The sequence below is a fragment of the Sminthopsis crassicaudata genome, chromosome 3 (genome assembly GCF_048593235.1).
Source record: "Sminthopsis crassicaudata isolate SCR6 chromosome 3, ASM4859323v1, whole genome shotgun sequence".
Taxonomy (NCBI): domain Eukaryota; kingdom Metazoa; phylum Chordata; class Mammalia; order Dasyuromorphia; family Dasyuridae; genus Sminthopsis; species Sminthopsis crassicaudata.
In genome coordinates this window covers 452,671,632-452,695,524 of record NC_133619.1, presented here as the reverse complement: position 1 = coordinate 452,695,524, position 23,893 = coordinate 452,671,632, and positions in this window count along the sequence as shown.

The window sequence follows — 23,893 nt, the reverse complement described above, 5'->3', positions numbered from 1 at the left end:
GTTATCTATTTCCTCTTGCAGCTCTCTTAATTTCTCTTTTAAGAATTTAGATGCTGCACCACTTGGTGCATATATGTTTAATATTGATACTGCTTCATTATTGATGCTGCCCTTTAGCAGGATATAATGCCCTTCCTTATCTCTTTTAGTTAGATCAATTTTTGTTTTTGCTTGATCTGAGATGAGGATGGCTACTCCTGCTTTTTTGGTTTTGCCTGAAGCATAATAGATTCTGCTCCACCCTTTTACTTTTAGTTTGAATGTCTCACCCTGTTTCAGGTGTGTTTCCTGTAAACAACATATAGTAGGATTCTGACTTTTAATCCAGTCTGCTAACTGCATATCATGGTTTTAGATAGTCCAATAATTCTTATTTTAGTTCTCCTGCTTCTATTTTTCAGGTCAGTTGTTTTTCCAGTGAGGTATTTTATATTTTATTCCATTTTTTTCATTTTTAAATTTTGTTTGACCAATTCTTGATATGGTTTTTAAAGGAACTGCTTTTTTTTTTTTCCAGTCAATTTTTATGCTTCCTTTTCCAGGCTATTACCTTTCCCTCTCTGAACTGTTGACTATTTTTATAATTTCCTGCATATCTCTCATTTCTTTTCCCAATTTTTCTTCTAACTCTCTTACTTGACCTTAAAAATCCTTTTTGAACTCTTCCAAGAGAAGCTTTTGAGCTTGAGATCAGATTATATATCCTTTCACATGTAGACATTTTGCCATTTCTGTGCTTTTCTGTGTTTATGTTCTGATCTTCCCTGTTACCATAGTAGCTTTCTACCCTAAACGTAGGGTTCTTTTTGCTTTTTGCTAATTTAAAAAAGTTGAACTCTGCTTCTAGGGTACAGGGTACATTATCCCAAGCTTTCTTTGCAGAGGGACAGAGTCTTCTTACTGAATTTCCTTGCTGGAGTTAGCAGTGCTGCCAGCTTTTCCACTTTGATGTTTGGCCAGGGTTCAGGGGCTCACAATTTACCTTTTGTGCTTAGGCTGAAGATCTAACCAATGGCCAGCTGAGCCACTGTCCTTTGGCCAGAGCTGTTAGTCTCTACTTTGGCTAAAAGTTTCTCACTAGATTCCATGTGCTGTGTCTGTGCTGGACCACTTTCCACCCTTGAGCAAGTGAGACAGACCTTTCTTGAAGTGTAAGCTGGAAAATTATTTTATTCTGAATGACTGTGGGTTCTGTACCATCAGAATGTGTTCAAAGGATTGATGTAGCATTGGTTCCAAGGGAAACTTGGGAGATCTCAAGCAATGTCCTGGTTTCATTCCACCATTTTGACTCTGCCCAACCGTCATTCATTTTTTCTAACACAATCTTCACTATTTTCCTGTAATCCTACTTATTTATTTAAATCATGAAATGATACAAGTAAATGTTGATTTGCTGTGGAGGTTTGCAATTGTTTTTGTAATTATCATTATGTTCTTCTTTTGTTCTCAAAGAGAATCAGTAACATCATGAAGATGATATCTTGATTTGCCCATAGATTGGATTTAATAGAGTAGAGCTGTACAAAGGTTTCAGCCTCAATATCTCTTCCAGTCTCCTTCCATAGAAAGTCTTATTATCAAAAATTTTTGTATGATGTTTTCATCTTATCCTTTTTATCATGTTGATTCATTAGTTACAATTGTCTTCGTCCTAGACTTTAAGCAATGTTGTTCATGAGTACTGCATTATGTATCTCATTAAATATTGTTTCTTGTGGACTTTAGTTGTATATTACAATAACTTTAGTGGTTTGATTTGTCTCTTCAAGGAAAATTTATGATTCATTCTATTTAGGTAAAATTTCCTTTTGTATTCTGCTTTCATTTACAACAGGAGTTTTATTTTCAATATTTTTTATATGTGAATTTTTTTCATGCGAGTCTTTTCCATATTAGCCTTGTTATAAAAGAGAATACACATGCATACACATATACACACAAACCAAAAAAATAAAGGAAGCTTTAAAAAAAGCATGTTTCAATCTGCACTCAGAATTCAACAGTTCTCTGGAGGTGGATAGGATTTTTCATTATGGTTATTTTAAAATTGTCTTAGATTATTGTTTTGATGAGAGTAGCTAAGTCTTTCATAGTTGATTATATTTACTGTGCTATTACTATGTATAATATTCTTGTTCTCTCATTTCATTTTCCATCAATTCATTTAAGTCTTCTCAGGCCTTTTCTGAAACCATCCTTATGAGTTCTTCAACTAGGATTCATGGACCTCCAAAGAAAACATGAATAAGTTTCAGAGGGTCTGAAAATTTGAATGGGGAAATGCCTCTTTATTTTCACTGATTTTTAACTTAAATTTAGCATTTCCTTCAATTATGAATATATCATATTGGACTAAACTATCAAAAGGAATACATATTTTATTTATTTATTTACTTTTTTACAAAATCTCTAATTTGTAACAGAATTGTCACCCTCAATATGCTTTAGTTCTTTTATTAATTTATTAATTCTCAGATCACTGGACAAAGTTTTTTTTTTTTTTTTTTTTTTTCAGAAAAGCCAAACCTTCATTAAGTTAATGTTTAGGATTTAAGAACTCTTAGATTCTTAGCATTCTATATCTTCCTCCTTTCCCTTCTTTGTTACTGCCAATGTGAAAAAAAAGAAGAGGGCCACATATTGATGGTTATTTTGGATGAAATGACAAATTCAAAGGTCTTATTACTTTCTATTCAGTGTTTTGTAGTTGACTTCTTCACAACTCAGCTAGCCTAAGTATAATTTGTCTTAAAAACTTTTTGGCATTGTAGATTGAGACTGTCAAATCTATCTATCTCAATAACAAAATGTGGCATTAGGGTAGGATTTTGTCAACTTTATGCAGTTGAAGATAATATTTTAATCATCTAATTAAACATAACAATCACAAAACCAAATGTATGTTATATATATTCTGAAGATAGAAAAAAAGAAAAAAAATGGCTTATAACATTGAAGATGTTCATGTTTCTACTGTATTAAAATAAGTCAGCATCCACATTTTTAAAGGTGGAGTTAACAGATGGTAAATGGGTTTTGTCTTGTGGGAGATTTCTCTAGCTTGATCACTTTTTATTTTTTTCTTGTTCATGGTTTAGTGATAGAAAGATGGTCATGGAGTCATGAGATACCGAATTAAAACTTCACTCTTTAACTCTAGGTGTTTGATCATGGGAAAGTCATGCAACATCTTAACTCTTAAATAATGTAAGTTTCAGAGAAAATATGGACATGATTTAGAAAAGGAAGTACCTCAAAAAAAGTTAACTACTCTTTGAACTAAAGAAGAGCTCAGAAAATATAATTCAATAAGTAGAAGACCAAATGACACACCAAATCATAGGTCCAATTCCTATTTCTATTCTTACACCAGTATTTTTCTTAATGTATTTAAATGTATTCACTTGAAAATAGAAGTTAGTGAGCATTGTTTTTTTTTTTTGTTGTTGTTGTTTGTTTTGTTTTGTTTTGTTTTGTTTCTCTTCCCAGATTATTTTTACCTTCTGAATACAATCCTTCCTTTGCAACAACAACAACAACAAAATTTGGTTCTGCACATATATATTGTACCTAGATATACTATAAGATATTTAATATGTATGGGAATGCCTACCATCTAGGTGAGGGGGTGGAGGGAAGGAGGGGAAAATCTCAGAACAGAAGGGAGTACAAGGGATAATGTAAAAAAAAATTTACCTATGCATATGTACTGTCAAAGAAAATGTTATAATTATAAAAATTAATAAAAAAATAGAAGTTAAAATTCAATTAATTTCTTAAAAGAGAGATAAAAGGGTCTGAACTAATTAGTAAAGTCTATTGAGTCAAACCAGGGTATGTTAGGTTGATAAAAATGACAGTAGTGGAAGTAGCTATTACTATGCTGGTTATGAACATGAAACTATTTGTGTAGACTCAGTTTGCTTATCTTAAATGGACAATATTGAGTTATATAGAAATATTTCTATTATAATACCATATAGTGAAATGCATTTTAATCATGTTTCTCATAGCTCATTGTTCAGCATTTTCTAGATGATCTCTTCACAACTTGGCTGGCCTGGTCATTGTAAAAGTCTTAAATGATTTGTCCAGGGGTTATACACTTTATTAAATGATTAAAGACATTTATTTCAACTGTATAACTTGACAAAATCCTACTCCTATGCACATTTTTGTATCGAGATAGATGACAATGAGTTCTTGACAAATCTGTTATGCAGTTGAAGTAAATGTCTTTAAACATCTAATTAAGTGTATAACCCCTGGACAAGTCATTTAAACTTAAGGAGGTCCAGTTTCTGTATCTGCAAAATAGGGAGAAATGATAGTTGCATTATTTGCCTTATAATTTGTTAACATAATATAAATTAATGCATATGGAAGAGTTTTGTAAATAGTAAAGCCCTAAATAAATGTATGATGATAATGATGATAATTAATTACTGTTACTATTACTATTACTATCATCACCACTACCACCAAGACTACTCCTGTTGTTCCTGCTGCTAGCATCACTATCACTATCACCATCACTACTACCATCATTATTACCACTACTGGTATTATCTACAAAATCAAAATATAAAAGTGCCCCCAAACTTGTTTAAACTCCAATTGTCTTTGTCCTTGATTCCCAAGGCACTGAGCTGGTCAAATCTCATAGGTCTATGGTAAATAGAGATCTTAAATATTTACCCAGAGCCTATTCCCTAATCAAAGAGCATTTATGGATCGAGACACATACCAAGTAGAATAAAAAGAAAGTAAGAAACACATTCAAGTTAGCTTACAATGAAAAAAGCCTGTGCTGATATCTACAAAACAAGATAAAATAGAATTGAACATAAAGAAGTTAGTAAGTGTACTGAAAATTTGTATTTTTTTTCCTATTCATCTTTCCTATCAATGAGTTCACAAGTCTATTTAAGTAAATGTAGTAAAAGACCTATCTCTGTGTACAGGATGGTATTTATGAAATTAGGTTTTTGAATTGAGATAAATTTAATGCTTCAAAAGGCAAGCTGAAAATTTAATAATATATTCCTCATCTTCCTTGCATTTCTTTAAAATGTCATGAATTAAATGTTTGTAGATATTTGTCACTAGGTATTCATTCCTGCCCCAGATTTACTTGCATTTTATTGTCACTTTTTGAGATGTTGTTTCTTGGCTAGAACTGATAAATTAAAATGCTGGATAAAGATAGACTTTTTGTTCCTACCCATTTTCTAATTCCCACAAGAAAAGGTAGGTTTGGTAATGAAGTTTATAAGGAAATATGTGATAATTTAGTACCTTGAATTTAAGACCTTCACCTACTAATCAAAAAAGGAAGGTGCTCTTAATTACTGTGGAGTCAAAGGTCAGATTCTAAGTTTTTTTTTTTTTTTACTAAGTGATTATCAAAACTCATTTCTTGCTGTTATCTTTTCCATTTTGCTTTTCATGAATACATGTTAGAAGCTTATTCCTTTAAAGGACAATTAAATGAAATATATATATGTATATGTATATTTTAAATAAAATATATATGTCCATTAGAGAATCCCTTTGAAGTCTGAATATTTTAAAAGAAGACTCAAAATGACTAGATTTGAATACCATATGAGCAATCACTTCACCTTTTTGAGGCTCAGTTTCTTCATCTGTAAAATGGGGATAGAATCTATTTTTATTAAAAGTTTTTATTTTCAAAGCATAGGCATAGATAATTTTCAACACTCATCCTTACAAAACCTTGTGTTCCAAATTTTTTCTTTCCCTTACCCCTATACTCACCCTTAGATGGAAAGCAATCCAATATTTGTTAAACATGTGCAATTCCCCTATACATATGTCCACAATTAGGGGATATAATCTATTTCATAAAGTTAGATTCAAATGAAAATATGTTTGTAAAAGGGTATGCAAAGTCCCGGGGGTGGAACTAAGATGGCAGTGCGAAGTAGGAAGCTGCTCAAGCTCTCCCAGTTTCCCATGAAAACTATATGAAACCAAACCTCTGAACAGAATATGACAGAATGAAACAACTTTTCAGTTCAAGATAGATTGGAAAAACTTCAAGAAAGGTCAGTCTCATTGGGGTGAAAAGGGTATTCAGCTCAGCTCAAATAGACTATAGCAAACAGTCTTAATCACAGCAAATCAGCAACTGAGACCCCTGTTCCTGGCTTAGTAGAGAAGCAAATCAGTGGGGCAGCTTCCAGTCTCAGTTCAGAAAGCAAACTCTGGGAAACCAAGATATTTCTTGAAAAGAGCAGGCAAAGCTATCCCCTGCAAACACAAGGAGAACCTGTATTCAAAGTCAAAGCTCAGAGCTACAAAGAAAGCTTGAAACAGATCCCTATTTACTCCAGGAGCTGAGTTTGATCATAAAAGTAAAAAAAAAATAATTAGGAAATATCCAAAGAAAAAGGAACAAAATGAGCAAAAAATAGAAAAAAAAGCCTTGACCATAGGAAACTATTATTATGACAGGGAAGACCAAAAGGCCAATTTAGACTAGATCAAAATGTTCAAAGTGGAAACCTCAAAGAGTGAATAAATTGGTCTAAGGCCCAAAGAAAGTCCTTGGAGAGAAGTCTTGGAAATGCTCATAAAAAGTTTTAAAAGGCAAATAAGAGAGGTAGAAGAAAATTCTGATCTTAGATAATGCAAAAGTAAAAAAGAGATAAGGAAGGCAAGTACATCTTGATATAGTGTACAATAAATAATGAAATAGTAAAGATATTAAATTTAAATGTACCAAGTCATAGAGCAAGCAAATTGGTAGAGAAGATTTTAATCCAGTTATAGGAAGAAATAGACAGCAAAATACTTCTAGCAAAACTTAGCCTTCCCCTCTCAGAATCAGATAAATGTAACCACAAAATAAACAAGAAAGAAACTAGGGAGATTAATGTGTTCTGGGGAATATTGAATATTGACAGAAAAAAAAACACATCTTTTTCTTGGAAGTACATGGGATTTACATAAAAAGTGACTATGTATTAGGGCACAAAATCCTCGCAACCAAGTGCAGAAAAGAGAAATAGTAAATGCTTCCTTTTTGGATCACAATGCGAGTGAAATTATATTCAATAAAGGGTCAGTGTAGGGTAGACAAAAACCAATTGGAAATTAGATAATCAAATCCTAAAAAATGAGTGAGTTAAACAACAAATCACAGAAACAATCCATAATTTCATCCAAGAGAATGACAATAATGAGACAATATATCAAAACCTATAGGTAAAGAAGGAGTCCTGCCAAATTTCTTCTATGACACAAATACAGTACTGATACTTAAACCAGGAAGAGCCAAAACAGAAAAAGAAATTGTAGACCAATCTCTCTAATGAATATTATTTCAAAAGTTTAAATAAAATATTAACAAAAAGATTATAACAACCTATCAGCTGAATAACACACTATGATCAAGTGGGATTTATATCAGGAATGCAGGGCTGGTTCAATATCAGGAAAACTATTACCATGATCAACCACATCAATAACAAAAACAACAGATAATCTCAATAGGTGCAGAAAAAGCTTTCTGATAAAATACAGCACTCATTCCTATTAAAAACAGTAGAGACCATAGGGATAAAAGGAGCTTTCCTTGAAATAATAAGCAGTATCTTACTAAACAAGCAGCAAGCATTATCTATAATAGAGAGAAATTGGTTGCATTTCCAATAAGATCAGGGGTGAAAAAAGTTTGTCCATTATTACCATTATTACTCAATATTGTAGTAGAAATGTTGGCTTTAGCAATGAGAAAAAGAAAGAAATTAAAGGAATTAGAATAGGCAAAGAGTAAATAAACTATCACTCTTTGCAGATATGATGATATACTTTGAGAATCCTAGAAAAATAATCCAAAAACCTACTGTGAATATGTAACGGCTTTAACAAAGTTACAGGATATAAAATGAATCCATGCAAGTCATCAGCATTCTACATATTACTGATGAAGCCCATCAATAAGGGATACAAAGATAAATTCCTTTTAAATAACTATAGGCAAAATAAAATATTTGGGTGCCTACCTGCCAAGACAAACCCAAGAATCATATGAAGATAATCACTCAAATTTTCATTTGAGTCAGATAAAGTCAGATCTAAACAATTGGAAAAATATCAATTGCTCTTGGGTGGGCCGAACTAATACAATAAAAATTACAATTCTGCCTACTTGTCCAGTGCATTACCAAACTGCCAAAATTATTTTCTAGAACTATAAAGAAATAATAACAAACTTCACCTGGAAGAACAAAAGGTCAATAATATGAAGGGAATTAGTGAAAAAAAATACTAATGATAGTGGCTTAGCAGTACTAAACTTAAAACTATATTACAAAGCAGCAATCATCAAAACCATTTGGTACTAGCTAAGAAATAGAGTGGTAGACCAGTAGAATACTGTAAATACCAGTAGAACACAATAATTAAGACCTATAGTAATCTAGTATTTGATAATCCCCTAAACTTCAGCTTCTGGAATAAAAAGTCACTATTTGACAAAAATTGTTTGGAAAACTGGAAAATAATGTCAAAAACTCTGCAAAGATCTATATGTCATATCTCATACAAAAATGAGGTCAAAATGAGCATAAAATTTGGGCTTAATGGATGACACCATCAACAAATTAGGAGAGCAAGGGATAATTTACCTTTCAGATCTTTGGAGAAGGAAGAATTTATAATCAATAAAGCACTTTATGAAATACAAAATGGGCAACTTTGAATACATTAAATTAAAAAAAATGAACAAACAAAACCAACAGGAACAAGGTTAAAAGGGAAGTACAAAGCTGGGTAAAAAAATTTACAGCCAGTGTTTTTGATAAAAAGATCTCATTTCTGAAATACATAAGGAACTGTATCAAATTTGTAAAGAATATAAGTAATTTTCCAATTGATAGTCATTTATTTAGGATAAGAAAGGATATGAAGAGATAATTTTCAGATGATAAAAATTAAAGCCACATCTAGTAATATGAAAAAAAATGCTCTAAATCACAATTGATTAAAAATGCAAATTAAAAAAACTTTGAGGTACCACCTCTTACTTCTCAGATTGCCTAAAATGACAGGAAAAGATAATGATAAATACTGGATGGGATATGGGAAAACAAAAACACTGATTCATTGTTGGTAAAGTTATGAAATGATCCAACCATTCTGGAAAGCAATCTGGAACTATGTTCAAAGTTTTATAAAATTTTGCATACTCTTTGACTCAGCAGTGCCACTATTGGATCTGTATCTCAAGGAAATCAAGGAGTGAAAAAAGGACATGTGCAAAAATGTATATGCAGCTTAACAAATAATTGGAAGATGAGTAGATGCCCATCAATTGGGAATATGCCATGGTATATGAAGGAAATAGAATATTATTTATCTATAAAAATGATGGAAAAGTTTTTTTTACAAATGCCTGGAAATTTAAATACATATTTGTAATTTTCTTTGTTCTTAAGTAATTTGTTCAGGGTCAAATAGCTAGGAAGTATAAAGTGTCTGAGGATAAATTTGAATTCAAGTTCTCTTGACTTCAGAGCCACCACTCTATCTAGGTGCTCTTGCCTGGAAAGATTTACACAAACTGATGTTGAATGAAACAGGCAGAACCAGAAATACATTGTACACAGTAATAGCAAGAATGTGTTATGATCAACTATGAAAGATTTGGTTCTCAGTGGTTCAGTGATAAGCAATCCCAATAAACTTTGGAGAGAAAATGCTATCTGCATCTAGAAAAACAACTATGAAGATTGAATGTAAATCAACATATGCTATGTTCACTTCTTTTTTTCTGTCTTTTTTTCTCTCCTATGGTTTTTCCTATTTGCTCTGATTTTTCTCTTTCAACATGATTCATACAGCAATATGTATTAAAATAAATTTAAAAAAGTCTATACAAACTTTAAAGTTTTACATAAATGTAAAACATCATTACTACCACCCACAACAGTATTAAAAGCAGCATCTGTAGCAGCAGCAGCAGCACCAGCACCCTGCCCCCCCCATTCTTAGTTGATCTTGAGCAGGGAAGGCATGGTTTCAAATCCTACCTCTGATATATGTATGATTCTGGAAAAGTCATCTAACTTCTCAGTACCTTTAGACTTTCTAAGACTATCAATTGTACAGAAAAGCTGATCTACTTGACCAACAGAGAGTAATTATTTTTGCATACCTAGCACTTAGAATCCTTGTTTATTGACTGAAGAGTTTTCTAAACCAATTAAACTACAGGTCCAGTCAAAAAATATTGTCATGGTGACATTTCCTTCCCTTTTAATTAATTATGATATTCATTTACATGAGTGAGAGGAATTTAAAGAGTATGAATAAAAGATTAACTATTCTCTAGAGAAACTTTCATAAGTCATAACCTAACATGGCTGAATCCAAGAAGGATAGTTAAAAGTCTAACAGATATATTGGCTTACCAGAAGTTGTTAACAAGAAAAAATAATTCTAGAGTTGGAAGGAATCTTAAAGTTTTTTTTAACTATTTCCATCATTTTATTGATGAGAATACAGGTAAAGTTTCTTTCCCTAGTTAACAGCAGTAAATGAGTGGGTGTGAGGGGAATCTAGGATTTAAACCATATTTTTAGAAGCAATTCTATGTTCACTTCACTTTCTTTCTCTGCATCTCACAAAAATTATTCCTACATCATCACTGAACCACAAGGTGATGTCATTTGTTCAATTAACTGAAAAACAATATTCTTGTTAAGCTTTCCAAAATATTATCTTGCATTATATATTTTTGTGGAAGAAGAGAATGTAAGACTGGACATGCTTGTGTTTGCATTCATTTTAAAGATAGTATGTGCTAATGGATAGAGAGCTGGCCTTGAACTTGGTTTCAGGTCTCACTCCTAACATGTTCTGGCAGTATGATATTTGGAAAATTATTAACTTTTTAATACTCCATTCCTGAGATTTCAAAAACACAGAAGACTATTACTAGCAATTACTGGCACAGTGGGATTACTAGTGTAGCCACTCCAAGTGTATTTCCATTTTGAAGGGAGGTTATGACCTTAGTGAAGTACTATTAGGTTTTGTCTTTGAGATTTATCAGAAGGTTATAGTTATGGTGGTGCGGATAGATCTCTTTTCAAGAAAATCCAAAATATAGAATTATATCCATATTATATCCATGTAATATTTATAGGGATATTTGGGCATAAAAATGGATTCACTAGGTAATCTTGAGGTACTCCACTAATAACACAAATTCATTTCTTTTTCAAGGGTAATCTAAACTACAGGATGCTATTAAGATAGAGAAGACTATAGGGCCCTAAGGGAAGGTATAATTCATAAAAAGAAAAGATAAATTTATCAAGTTTTGCTTCTATCTCTTTTCTCTTCTCTCCTCTTTTCCTCTTTCTCTATGTCTCTCTTTGCCTGTCTCCTTTTCTTTTTCTTTCCTTCCCTTTCTCTCTGTTTCTGTCTTTCAGTGTCTTACCTTCTCTTCTTTCATCCCTCCCTTCCTCTCTGTCTCTGTCTCTGTCTCTGTCTCTGTCTCTCTCTCTCTCTCTCTCTCTCTCTCTCTCTCTCTCTCTCTCTCTCTGTCTCTCTCTCTGTCTCTCTCTTTTTATATGTATATAAGGGATCTGTGGTTGTATATGTATTTCTATGGGATGGAAGAGAGATTATTCTGCAATTGATATACACAGTTGTTACTTTGAATATGTATATAGAATCCAAAGATATATTTAAGAAACTACATTCTTTTTTATTAATTTTATAATAATAACATTTTTTGACAGTACATATACATAGGTATTTTTTTTTTTTTTTATCCCTTGCACTCCCTTCTATTCTGAATTTTACCCTCCTTCCCTCCAACTCCTACCCTAGATGACAGGCATTCCCATACATATTAAATATGTTAAAGTAATTCCTTTCCTCCCCTCCCCCTGGGGGCTGGGGTTAAGTGACTTGCCCAGGGTCACACAGCTAGGAAGTGCTAAGCGTCTGACACCACATTTGAACTTGGATACTCCTAAATTCAGGGCTGGTGCTCTATCCACTGTGCCACCTAGCTGCCCCTTATAATGTACAATGTATGTGTACAGAACAGAATTTTTTGTTGTTGTTGCAAAGGAAGAATTAGATTCAGAAGGTAAAAATAACCTGGGAAGAAAAACAAAAATACAAACAGTTTACACTCATTTCCCAGTGATCCTTTTCTGGGTGTAGCTGATTCTGTCCATCATTGATCAATTGGATCTGAGATAGATTTTCTCTTTGTTGAAGATATCCACTTCCATCAGAATACCTCCTCATACAGTATTGTTGTTGAAGTATTTAATGATCTCCTGGTTCTGCTCATTTCACTCAGCATCAGTTCATGTAGGTCTCTCCAAGCCTCTCTATATCCACCCTGCTGGTCATTTCTTACAGAACAATAATATTCCATAATATTCATATACCATAATATACCCAACCATTCTCCAATTGTTGGGCATCCATTCATTTTCCAGTTTCTAGCCACTATGAAAAGGGCTGCCACAAATATTTTGGCACATACAGGTCCCTTTCCCTTCTTTAGTATTTCTTAGGGATATAAGCCCAGTAGTAGCACTGCTGGATCAAAGGGTATGCAGAGTTTGATAAATTTTTAGGCATAATTACAGATTGCTCTCCAAAATAATTGTATTCTTTCACAACTCCGCCAACAATGTATCAGTGTCCCAGTTTTCCCACATTCCCTCCAACATTTATCACTATTTTTTCCTGTCATCTGACAGGTGTGTAGTGGTATCTCAGAGTTGTCTTAATTTTCATTTTTCTGATCAATAGTGATTTGGAACACTCTTTCATATGAGTAGAAATAGTTTCAATTTCATCATCTGCAAATTGCCTGTTCATATCCTTTGACCATTTATCAATTGGAGAATGGCTTGATTTCTTATAAATTAGAGTCAATTCTCTGCATATTTTGGAGATGAAGTCTTTATCAGAACTTTTAACTGTAAAAATGTTTTCTCAATTTGTTACTTCCCTTCTAATCTTGTTTATATTAATTTTGTTTGTACAAAGGATTTTTAATTTGATGCAATCAAAATTTTCTATTTTGTGATCAATAATGATCTCTAATTCTCCTTTGGTCACAAATTCAAAGTTTCTCCTCCCTAAGTCTGAGAGGTAAACTATCCTTTGTTCCTCTAATCCATTCATGATCTCATTCTTTATGCCTAAATCATGGACCCAATTTGATCTTATCTTAGTATGTGGTGTTAAGTGTGGGTCCTTGTTTCTGCCATACTAATTTCCAATTTTCCCAGCAGTTTTTGTCAAATAATGAATTCTTATCCCAAAAGATGGGATCTTTGGGTTTGTCAAACACTAGATTGCTATAGTTGTAAAACTATTTTGTCCTGTGAACCTAACCTGTTCCACTGATCAACTAGTCTATTTCTTAGCCAATACCAAATAGTTTTGGTGACTGCTGCTTTATAATATAGTTTTTGATCAGGTACAGCTAGGCCACCTTCATTTGATTTTTTTTTTTCATTAATTCCCTTGAAATTCTCTACCTTTTTTTCTTCCATATGAATTTTGTTGCTATTTTTTCTAGGTCATTAAAATAGTTTCTTGGAAGTCTGATTGATATAGCACTAAATAAATAGATTAGTTTAGGGAGTCTTGTCATCTTTATTATATTCACTCGGCCTATCCAAGAGCACTTAATATTTTTCCTATTATTTAAATCTGACTTTATTTTTGTGGCAAGGATTTTGTAATTTTGCTCATATAATTCCTGACTTTCCTTTGGTAGATAGATTCCCAAATATTTTATACTATCTACAGTTATTTTGAATGGAATTTCTCTTTGTATCTCTTGCTGTTGGATTTTGTTGGTGATGTATAAAAATGCTGAGGATTTATGTGTATTTATTTTGTATCCTGCAACTTTGCTAAAGTTGTGGATTATTTCTGATAACTTTTTATTAGAATCTCTGGGGTTCTCTGAGTATACCATCATTTCTACAAAGAGTGATTGTTTGGTTTCCTCATTACCTACTCTAATTCCTTTAATTTTTTTCTTGACTCTTATTGCTGAGGCTAGCATTTCTAATACAATATTGAATAGTAATGGTGATAGTGGGCAACCTTGTTTCACTCATGATCTTACTGGGAAAGGTTCCATTTTTTTGCCATTACATATGATGTTTACTGACTCTTTTAAACATATGCTCCTGATTATTTTGAAAAATAGTCCATTTATTCCTATACTGTCAAGTATTTTTAGTAGGAATGGATGTTGTATTTTATCAAATGCTTTTTCTGCATCTATTGAGTTGATCATATGGTTTTTGTTAGTTTGGTATTGATATAGTCGATTATGCTATTAGTTTTCCTAATGAATCAGCCCTGCATTCCTAGTAGAAATCCAACTTGGTCATAGTGTATTATCCTGTAGATAAATTTCTATAGTCTTTTTGCTAATATTTTATTTAAGATTTTAGCATTAATATTCATTAGGGAGACTGGCCTATAATTATTTTTCTCTGTTTACAACCTACTTGGTTTAGATATCAGTACCATGTCTGTGTCATAAATAAGGTTTGGTAGGACTCCTTCAAATCCCTATTTTTTCAAATAGTTAATATAGCATTGGAGTTAGTTGTTCTTTAATCCAGTCTGCTAACTGCTTCCTCTTTATAGGGCAACTTACCTCATTTACATTTATGGTTAGAATGACTAATTCTATATTGTTTGCCATCCTGTTTTTTTTTATTAATTTTATAATTATAATTTTTTTTGACAGTACATATGCATGGGTAATTTTTTTACATTATCCCTTGTATTCACTTCTTTTCCAAATTTTCCCCTCCCTCCCTCTACTCACTCCCCTAAATGGCAGGCAATCCCATACATGTTAAATGTGTTACAGTATATCCTAGATACAATATATGTGTGTAAAACCAAATTTCTTATTGCACGATAATAATTGGATTCTGAAGGTAAATGTAACCTGGGTAGAAAGACAATAGTGCAAACAGTTTACATTCAGTTTCCACTGTTCATTCTCTTAGCTGTTTCTGTCCATCACTGATCAACTGGAGCTGAATTAGATCTTCTTTATGTTGAAGATATCTACTTCAATCAGAATGCATCTTCTTACAGTATCATTGTTGAAGTGTATAATGATCTCCTGGTTCTGCTCATTTCACTTAGCATCAGTTCATGTAAGTCTCCCGAAGCATCTCTGTATTCATCTTGCTGGTCATTTCTTACAGAGCAATAATATTTCATAACATTCATATACCATAATTTACCCAACCATTTTCCAATTCTTGGGCATCCATTCATTTTCTAGTTTCTAGCCACTACAAAAAGGGCTGCCACAAACATTTTGGCACATACATGTCCCTTTCCTTTTTTAATATTTCTTTGGGATATAAGCCCAGTAATAGCACTGCTAGATCAAAGGGTATAGGCATAGTTTGATAACTTTTTGGGCACAGTTCCAAATTGCTCTCCAGAATGGTTGGATTCTTTCACAATTCCACCAACAATGCATCAGTGTCTAAGTTTTCCCACATCCCCTCCAATATTCATCATTATTTGTTCCTGTCATCTTAGGCAATCTGACAGGTATGTAGTGATATCTCAGAGTTGTCTTAATTTTTATTTCTCTGATCAATAGAGATTTGGAACACTCTTTCATATGAGTGGAAATAGTTTCAATTTTATCATCTGAGAATTGTCTGTTCATATCCTTTGACCATTTATCAATTGGAGAATGGCTTGGTATCTTATAAATTAGAGTCAATTCTCTGTATATTTTAGAGATGAGGCCTTTATCAGAACCTTTAACTGTAAAATGTTTTCTCAGTTTGTTACTTCCCTTCTAATCTTGTTTGCATTAATTTTGTTTGTAAAAAAAGTTTTTTAATTTGATATAATAAAAATTTTCTATTTTGTGATTAATAATGATCTCTAGTTCTCCTTTGGTCATAAATTCCTTCCTCCTCCACAAATCTAAGAGGTAAACTATCCTATGTTTCTCTAATCTATTTATGACCTCATTCTTTATACCTAAATCATTGACCCATTTTGATCTTATCTTGATATATGGTATTAAGTGTGGGATCATGCCGAATTTCTGCCATACTAATTTCCAATTTTCTCAACAGTTTTTTTTCAAATAATGAATTCTTATCCAAAAAGTTGTGATCTTTGGGTTTGTCAAACACTAGATTGCTATAGTTGTACACTATTTTGTCCTGTGAACCTAACCTGTTCCACTGATCAACTAGTCTATTTCTTAGCAAATACCAAATGGTTTTGGTGACTGCTGCTTTATAATATAGTTGTAGATCAGGTACAGCTAGACCACCTTCATTTGGTTTTTTTTCATTAATTCATTTGAAATTCTTGACCTTTTGTTCTTCCATATGAATTTTGTGTTATTTTTTTCTAGGTCATTAAAATAGTTTCTTGGGAGTCTGATTGGCATAGCACTAAATAAATACATTAGTTTAGGGAGTATTGTCATCTTTATTATATTCGCTCGGCCTATCCAAGAGCACTTAATGACTTTCCAATTATTTAAATCTGACTATATTTTTGTGGCAAGTGTTTTGCCATTTTGCTCATATAATTCCTGACTTTTCTTTGATAGATGGATTCCTGAATATTTTATACTCTCGACAGCTGTTTTAAATGAAATTTCTTTTTGTATATCTTGCTGTTGGATTTTGTTGGTGATGTATAAAAGAGGATTTATGTGGATTTATTTTGTATCCAACAACTTTGCTAAAGTTGTGAATTATTTCTAATAACTTTTTATTAGAATCTCTGGGGTTCTCTAAATATACCATCATATCATCTGCAAATAGTGATAGTTTGATTTCCTCATTATCGACTCTTATTCTTTAATCTCGTTTTCGTCTCTTACTGCAAAGGCTAGGATTTCTAATACAATATTGAATAATAATGGTGATAGTGGGCAACCTTGTTTCATGCCTGATCTTAATGGGAAAGGTTCCAGTTTATCCCCATTACACATGATGCGTACTGATGATTTTAAATATATGCTCCTGACTATTTTTAGGAATAGTCCATTAATTCCTATACTCTTAAGTGTTTTTATTACAAATGGATGGTGCATTTTATCACATGCTTTTTCTGCATCTATTGAGATGATCATATGGTTTTTGTTAATTTGATTATTAATATGGTCAATTATACTAATAGTTTTCCTAATATTAATCCAGCCCTGCATTCCTGGTATAAATCGTACTTGATCATAGTGAATTATCCTCAGGATGATTTTCTGAAGTCTTTTTGCTAATATCTTTTTTAAGATTTTAGGATTAATATTTATTAAGGAAATTGGTCTCTAGTTTTCTTTCTCAGTTTTCATCCTACCTGGTTTAGTACCATGTCTGTGTCATAAAAGGAGTTTGGTAGGACTCCTTCATTCCCTATATTTTCAAATAGTTTATATAACATTGGGGCTAATTGTTCTTTAAATATTTTGTAGAATTCATCTGTAAATACATCTGGTCCTGGGGATTTTTTCTTAGGGAGTTGATTAATAGCTTATTCTATTTCTTTTTCTGAAATGGGAGTATTTAAGAAATTTATCTCCTCCTCTGTTAATCTAGGAAGCCTATATTTTTGGAAGAAATCATCCATTTCACTTAAGTTAACAAATTTATTCGCAAAAAGTTGGGCAAAGTAACTCCTTGTTATTGCTCTAATTTCCTCTTCATTGGTGGAAAGATCCCCATTTTCATTTTTAAGACTAATAATTTGATTTTCCTTTTTCCTTTTTCTGGTCAGATTTACCAAAGGTTTATCTATTTTATTGGCTTTTTCATAAAACCAACTCTTAATTTTATTTATTAATTCAATAGTTGTTTTTACTTTCCATATTATTGATTTCTCCTTTTAATTTTAGAATTTCATGTTTAGTATTTGCTTGGGTGTTTTTAATTTGGTCTTTTTATAGCTTCTTAAATTGCAAGCCCAATTCATTGATCTTCTCTTTCTCTATTTTATTCAAGTAATCCTCTTAAGATATAAAATTTCCCCTTATTACTGCTACAGCTGCATCCCTCAAATTTTGGTATAATGTCTCATCATTGTCATTATCTTGGGTGAAATTATTAATTGTTTCTATAATTGGCGTTTCATCCAATCATTCTTTAAGATGAGATTATTTAGTTTTCAATTACTTTTTGGTCTATTTACACCTAATTTCTTGTTGATTGTAGTTTTTATTACATTGTGATCTGAAAAGAAAGCATTGGCTATTTCTGCCTCCCTGCATTTAATTTTGAGATCTTTATGCCTTAATATATGGTTAATTTTTGTATAAGTTTCATGAACTGCTGAGAGGAATGTATACTCCTTTCTATCACCATTCAGTTTTCTCCAAAGTTCTATCATACATAAGTTTCCTAATGTTCTATTTACCTCTTTAATTTCTTTCTTATTTGTTTTGTGGTTTGATTTATCTAATTCTGAGAGTGAAAGGTTGAGATCTGCCAGTAATATAGTTTTGGTGTCTATTTCTTCTTGCAACTCTCTTAACTTCTCCTTTAGGAAGTTAGATGCTATATCACTTGGTGTATATATATTTAGTATTGAAATTGCTTCATTGTCTATGCTACCTTTTAGCAGGATATAGTTTCCTTCCTTATCTCTTTTAATTAGATCAATTTTGGCTTTTGATTGATCTGAGATAAGGATGGCCAGCCCTGCTTTTTTGACTTCACTTAAAGCATAATAGGTTCTGCTCCAGCCTTTTACCTTTGCTCTGTATGTATCTCCCTGCTTTAAAAGTGTTTTTTGTAAGCAACATATTGTAGGGTTCTGCCTTTTGATCCAGTCTGCTATCCTCATTGGCTTAATGAGAGAGTTCATCCCATTCACATTTACAGTTAAAATGACTAATTCTGCATTTCCTGCCATCATATTATCCCCATATTATGCTTTTTTCCCTTCTCCCTCCTGAACCCCTTCCCCAGTATTAAACTTATGGACTCCACTTGTGTCACACAGCCCTCTTTTTTTTAGTATCTTTCCCCCCTCCTCTTAATTTTCTTCTCCTTTCTTGTACCCTTCATTTGTTACTCTTTTCCTTTTCTTTTTTCCTCTCTCCCCTTTTAATGAGGTGAGAGAGAATTCTCTGAAAAACAAATATGTTAATTATTTACTCTTTCAGCCTACTCTGATGAGAGTACAATTCACACAATGTTCCCCCCCCTCTCTATTTTCCCTCAGATATGGTAAATTTTCTTTGCCTCTTCCTTAAATGTAGTTTCCCTCTTTTTATCTCCCCTTTTCCCGTTTTCTGATACTATCCCCTTTCCCTTTATACTTCCCTTTTTATTTTTATTATTTTTTTAACTTTTTTTTTTTACTTCCCCTTTTTTAAATGTTATATCAGTAAAATCAAATTATACATGTGGACTTTCTGTATATCCACAACAGAAATTAAGTTCTCAAGAGTTCCTTTTACCTTTTTCTGCTTCTCTTGAGTCTTGCAGTTTGAGATAAATTTTTTTTGTTTGTCTGGTTTTTTTCTTAGAAACAAATGGAATTTCTCTGTTTCCTTAAATGTCCATCTTCTTCCATGGAAGAAAACACTAAATTTAGCTGGGTAGTTTATTCTTGGCTGCATTCCAAGTTCTTTTGCCTTTCAGAATGTCAGATGCCAGGCCCTTCAATCTTTTAATTGAAGCCAAATCTTGAGTGACCCTTATTGTGGCACCTTGTTATTTGAACTGTTTTTTTTCCTGGCTACTTACAATATTTTCCTTAGTCTGATAGTTCTGCATCTTGGCCACAATATTTTGTGGAATTTTTTTAGGGTCTTTTTCAGAAGGTGTTTGATGAATTCTTTCAACACCTATTTTCCCTTCTGTTTCTGTTATCTCTGGGCAATTCTCTTTGATGATTTCCTGTAAAATAGAATCTAGGCTCTTTTTTTCATCATAATTTTTGGGAAGTCCAATGATCCTCAGATTATCTCTCCTAGATCTATTTTCCAAGTCTGTTGATTTTCCCAGTAAATATTTGATGTTATTCTCCAGCTTTTGATTTTTTGGGTTTTGCTTGAGTGATTCTTATTGTCTCAATGAATCATTAATTTCTAATTGTTCAGTCCTGATTTTTAATGAGTTATTTTCTTCGTTTGCTTTTTTTACTTCATTTTGAATATGTCCAATTGAGTTTTTAAATGAGTTATTTTGCTTTATTGAATTTTTTTCCATTTCACTAATTTTGTTTTTTAGTGAGTTATTTTCTTTTTCCAATTCACAAATCTTACTTTCTTGGGAATTCTTTATCTTTTCCAATTCATAGATCCTACTTTCCTGTGACTTTTTAACCTTTTCCAATTCACAAATTTTGTTTCCCTGCACTTCTTGTTGATTCTTTACCTTTTCCTGTTCAAATTTCAGGATGTTGTTACTCTCTATCATAGCTTCTCTTTCCTTTCCCCATTTTTTTATAACTCTCTTTTTGATAGTCTCTTCTAGGAGAGAGTTATGTGATGGGGGCCAGGTATCATTCCCCTTTAGGGAATTATCTGGAGATTTTCTGCTGTTAGCCTCCTCAGGGTTGGAAACACGCTCTTTTTCTGTATAGAAGGTGTCAATTTTTAGTTTTTTTTTAAAAACCTATGGGGTCTGCCTTCAGGGTAGGAAATTTACCAGCTTCCTCACAGAACAGGGATAGGATGGATTTCAAGTATCTTGTGAATGGGTTGCAAAGACAAGAAGGAGCTCTGGGAGAGAGTCCTCCCCCCACCCCCACCAGAAGTGACTCAGAGATGGTTAGCACAGCTGCTCTTTGGGCAGCCCCCTGCTGTGTGGCCTAGCAACTGCCCTGAGGCTAGAGGCTGAACAGTGAAAGTGTCACAACCCCAAGCCAAAGCCCTCCATGGGGCTGTGGACATTAGCAGCTCTAGCAAAAAGTCCCTGCACTTAGACCAGGAAGTATCTCTGCCTGGGGAAGCACAGTCGCTGCTGTGGGAGTTTCACTGTTGTGGGAATTTCACTGCTGTGAAAGTTTCCCTGCTGTGGAAGTTACACTGCCTCAGGCCTAGCCCCCCATGTGCAGGTTTTTAACTGTCCCAAGGAAAAGCCCTGATAGCAGAAGGCAGCTGCACAGCCGTGCTGCGATCTGTGTTGAGTCACTTCCAATTTAGAATAGTTATAGGTTCTGGTGGGTTTTTTGTTTTTGTTTTTGTTTTTGTTTTTGTTTTTGTTTTTGTTTTTGTTTTTTTAAGTGGCTTTGATTTCTCTGCTGATCGACTGTTTTACAAGCAGAGGAGATCAATCAGCCTATGCCAGATTCCTCTGTCTCAGTAGCTTTTCTAACCCCAGAGGCCTCCCCAGCCCATTTGGCACAAGATGCTAGCCTTTAGTCTAACCCTGTCTGTGCTGGTCTTTTTCTCCACCCCTCAGGACCAACCTTTTCTGATGATGAAATTTCAGTTTCTCTTTGCCTGGTAAGTTGTGCTTCTAATCTTTGTGGTTTTTACGTCTTTTTGCATTTTGTTTGAGGCTGAGTTAAATAGTTTGCATTGAGGGTAAGAGGGAGCTCAGACATTCATGTGTATCTTCTCTGCCATCTTGGCTTCTTCCCCATTTGCCAAACTGTTAACCCCTGCTTATGCTTTTCTCCTTTCCTTCTCCCTTACCTTCCTCCCCAGTATTAAACTTGTGAGCAATGCTTGCTTTTCACAGCCCTCCCTTTTTAGTAGAATTCCTCCCCCTATTATACCCCTTTTCCTCACAATTTCTGTATTGCCTTCCCTTTAGCTTACTCCTAACCTTTTTCACTTTTCCCCTCCCACTTTTCAATGAAGTGGAATAAGTTTCACCATAAATCAAATATGTATAATATTTTTCATCTTAAGCCAATTTTAATGAGGATATGATACAGGCTACGTTCATCCCCCTCCATTCTTTCTCTCAGATATAATAGGTTACCTTTGCCTCTTTGTGAGATGTAGTACCACCACTTTACCCCTTTTTATGATATAATTTCCTTTCCACTTCTAATCTCTAGAACAAATTATTTTTCTTCTTTTTTATTAATTTTATAATTATACATTTTTGACAGTATATATGCATGAGTAATTTTTTTGTAACATTATCCCTTGTATTCATTTTTCCAGATTTTCCCCTCCCTCCCTCTACTCCCTCTCCTAGATGACAGGCAATCCCATATATTTTACATGTATTACACTATAACCTAGATTTAATATATGTGTATAATCCAATTTTCTTGTTGCAGATGAAGTATTGGATTCCAAAGGTATAAGTAACCTGGGTAGATAGACAGTAGTGCTAATATTTTCCATTCAATTCCCAGTGTTCCTTCTCTGGGTGTAGTTGTTTCTGTCCATCATTGATCTGCTGGAAGTGACTTGGATCTTCTTAATGTTGAAGATATCCACTTCCATCAGAATACATTTCCATACAGCATTGAAGTGTACAGCGATCTTCTGGTTCTATTCATTTCACTCAGCATCAGTTGATGTAAGTTTCTTCAAGCCTCTCTGTATTCCTCCTGCTGGTCATTTCTTACAGAGCAATAATATTCCATAACCTTCATATACCATAATTTACCCAACCATTCTCCAATTGATGGACATCCATTCATCTTCCAGTTTCTAGCCACTAGGAAAAGAGCTGCCACAAACATTTTGGCACACACAGGTCCCTTTCCCCTCTTTAGTATTTCTTTGGGATATAAGCCCAGTAGTAGCACTGCTGGATCAAAGGGTATGCACAGTTTGACAACTTTTGGGGCATAATTCCAGATTTCTCTCCAGAATGGCTGGGTTCTTTCACAACTCCAATAATAATGTATTAGTGCCCCAGTTTTCCCACATCCCCTCCAACATTCATCATTATTTGTTCCTGTCATCTTAGCCAATCTGACAGGTGTGTAGTGATATCTTAGAGTTGTTTTAATTTGCATTTCTCTGATTTGGAACACTCTTTCATATGAGTAGATATAATTTCAATTTCATTATCTGAGAATTGTCTGTTCATATCCTTTGACCATTTGTCAATTGGAGAATGGTTTGATTTCTTATAAATTAGGGTCAGTTCTCTATATATTTTGGAAATGAGACCTTAATCAGATCAGAACCTTTAACTGTAAAAATGTTTTCCCAATTTGTTACTTCCCTTCTAATCTTGTTTGCATTAGTATTGTTTGTACAGAAACTTTTTAGTTTGATGTAATCAAAATCTTCTATTTTGTGAACAATAATGATCTCTAGTTCTCCTCTGGTCATAAATTCTTTCCTCCTCCACAGGTCTTAGAGGTAGACTATTCTCTGTTCCTCTAATCTATTTATGATCTCATTCTTTATGCCTAAATCATGTACCCATTTTGATCTTATCTTGGTATATGGTGTTAAGTGTGGATCCATATCTAATTTCGGCCATACTAATTTCCAGTTTTCCCAACAGTTTTTTTTTTTTCAAATAATGAATTTTTATCCCTAATGTTGGTATCTTTGGGTTTATCAAACACTATATTCTTTTAGTTGTACCCTTTTTTGTCTTTTGTACCTAATCTGTTCCACTGATTGACTGGTCTATACCTTAGCCAATACCAAATGGTTTTGATGACTGCTGCTATATTATATAGCTTTAGATCAAGTATTCTCAGACCACCTTCATCTGACTTTTAAAAAATTAATTCCCTTGAAATTCTCGACCTTTTATTCTTGCATATGAACTTTGTTGTTATATTTTCTAGGTCACTAAAATAGTTTCTTGGGAGTCTGATTGGTATAGCACTAAATAAATAGATTAGTTTGGGGATTATTGTCATCTTTATTATATTTGCTTGGCCTATCTAAGAGCACTGAATGTCTTTCCAA